The sequence below is a fragment of the Neodiprion lecontei genome, unplaced genomic scaffold (genome assembly GCF_021901455.1).
Source record: "Neodiprion lecontei isolate iyNeoLeco1 unplaced genomic scaffold, iyNeoLeco1.1 ptg000155l, whole genome shotgun sequence".
Lineage (NCBI taxonomy): Eukaryota > Metazoa > Arthropoda > Insecta > Hymenoptera > Diprionidae > Neodiprion > Neodiprion lecontei.
The window spans coordinates 27,501-30,000 of NW_025791915.1; the positions used below are offsets into that span (position 1 = coordinate 27,501).

The following is a 2,500-nucleotide window of genomic DNA, read 5'->3' on the forward strand; positions in this document are numbered from 1 at the left end:
ACCGAGAGGCGAAGCGCGGCGTCCCGGAGTCGATACGGGGCGACGGGACTTGTGAAAATTTCGGTCCGAGTCGACAGAAAGGCGATGCGCGGCGTCTTGGAGTCGACACGGGCCGACGGGACTCGATAAAAGTTTCGTTCCGAGTCGAGCGAAGGGCGATGCGCGGCCTCCCGGAGTCGATCCGGGCCGACGGGACTCGTTGAAGCTGCGGTACGGGTCGAGCGAAAGGCGACGCGCGGCGTCCCGGGGTCGATCCGGACAGACGGGACTTGTAAAAATTACGGTCCGAGTCGAGCGAAAGGCGACGCGCGGCGTACCGGAGTCGATCCGGGCCGACGGGACTTGTGAAAATTTCGGTCCGAGTCGACCGAGAGGCGATGCGCGGCGTCCCGGAGTCGATACGGGCCGACCGGACTTGTGAAAATTTCGGTCCGAGTCGAGCGAAAGGCGACGCGCGGCGTACCGGAGTCGATCCGGACAGACGGGACTCGTTGAAGCTGCGGTACGAGTCGAGCGAAAGGCGACGCGCGGCGTCCCGGAGTCGATCCGGACAGACGGAACTTGTAAAACTTTCGGTCCGAGTCGACCGAGAGGCGATGCGCGGCGTCCCGGAGTCGATACGGGCCGTCGGGACTCGTTGAAGCTGCGGTACGAGTCGAGCGAAAGGCGACGCGCGGCGTCCCGGAGTCGATCCGGACAGACGGGACTTGTGAAAATTTCGGTCCGAGTCGACCGAAAGGCGACGCGCGGCGTCCCGGAGTCGATCCGGGCCGACGTCGACTTGTAAAACTTTCGGTCCGAGACGACAGAAAGGCGACGCGCGGCGTCCCGGATTCGATCCGGGCCGACGGGACTCGATGAAGTTTCGGTCCGAGTCGACAGAAAGGCGATGCGCGGCGTCCCGGGCCGACGGGACTTGTAAAAATTTCGGTCCGAGACGAGCGGAAGGCGACGCGCGGCGTCCCGGACTCGATCCGGGCCGACGTCGACTTGTAAAACTTTCGGTCCGAGTCGACAGAAAGGCGATGCGCGGCGTCCCGGATTCGATCCGGGCCGACGGGACTTGCAAAAATTACGGTCCGAGTCGACAGAAAGGCGATGCGCGGCGTGCCGGAGTCGATACGGGCCGACGGGACTCGATGAAGTTTCGGTCCGAGTCGACAGAAAGGCGATGCGCGGCGTCCCGGGCCGACGGGACTTGTAAAAATTTCGGTCCGAGACGAGCGAAAGGCGATGCGCGGCGTCCCGGAGTCGATCCGGGCCGACGGGACTCGTTGAAGCTGCGGTACGAGTCGAGCGAAAGGCGACGCGCGGCGTCCCGGAGTCGATCCGGACAGACGGGACTTGTAAAAATTTCGGTCCGAGTCGACCGAAAGGCGATGCGCGGCGTCCCGGAGCCGATCCGGGCCGACGGGACTTGCAAAAATTACGGTCCGAGTCGACAGAAAGGCGATGCGCGGCGTGCCGGAGTCGATACGGGCCGACGGGACTCGATGAAGTTTCGGTCCGAGTCGACAGAAAGGCGATGCGCGGCGTCCCGGGCCGACGGGACTTGTAAAAATTTCGGTCCGAGACGAGCGAAAGGCGATGCGCGGCGTCCCGGAGTCGATCCGGGCCGACGGGACTCGTTGAAGCTGCGGTACGAGTCGAGCGAAAGGCGACGCGCGGCGTCCCGGAGTCGATCCGGACAGACGGGACTTGTAAAAATTTCGGTCCGAGTCGACCGAAAGGCGATGCGCGGCGTCCCGGAGTCGATCCGGGCCGGGAGCCTGTCGGAACATCGTCATATGAGCCTCGTTCAATTTCGACAAAGTTCCCGGAGTTCAAAATTTTTTCGATAGCCCGCGGAGGTTTCGCCCCGTAAGCCGACCGTGCTACCACCGTGCCGGCGCCGACGTCCTAGCGGCCAGGCTCCTACTAGTAAGAGGAGCGAGTCGGTCGGGCCGGTCTCCCGTCGTCCGCCTGCTACGCCGTACCGGTACGTGCTCGAGCACGATACGTACTTCGGCGTAGACCAGGAGCGGGCGTTCGCGGACCGTTCCGTGCCTCGTACCAAAGAAACTACGCGACTCGCGTTGTTTCATCTATCGTCACTGCATTACCGCGGGTCGGTGTCTCAGACCGAATGGCCCTTGACGCGGTACCAAGAAGTTCGGCTCTCCGTGAAACACGGAAGGCCGAACGCTCCAACGCACGCGTCAACTCGCTTCTTTCCGAGCGTACACTCAAAGACCAGAGATGTTATAACAACGTATCCCAGACGCTTTCAATCTAGCCGACGGGTACGGGAGATCGTTCGAACGCTTATAAGCCGAGTGTCGAAGGTGGCGGCACACGGAACCGGGGCTGCCTGCGCGCAGTCCCGAAACACACAGTAGACGCGCGGCCGACCGGGCTACGAGACCCGGTCGGCGATGGGTGGCGCACGTCCGAGCCGAGATTTTGTATCGAAGCTCCCTGGTTGATCCTGCCAGTAGTCATATGCTTGTCTCAAAGATTA

General features: G+C 62.9%; 1 non-coding gene across 1 annotated transcript in view; it reads left to right on the top strand.

Moving 5' to 3' along the window:
- Positions 1 to 2,454: 2,454 nt before the first annotated feature.
- The window catches only part of LOC124296435, a 1,913-nt gene continuing 1,867 nt past the window's right edge, over positions 2,455 to 2,500 (top strand). The window contains exon 1 of the ribosomal RNA XR_006906251.1: positions 2,455 to 2,500. This exon is cut by the window's right edge and continues 1,867 nt beyond it. This is a non-coding gene — a ribosomal RNA (small subunit ribosomal RNA).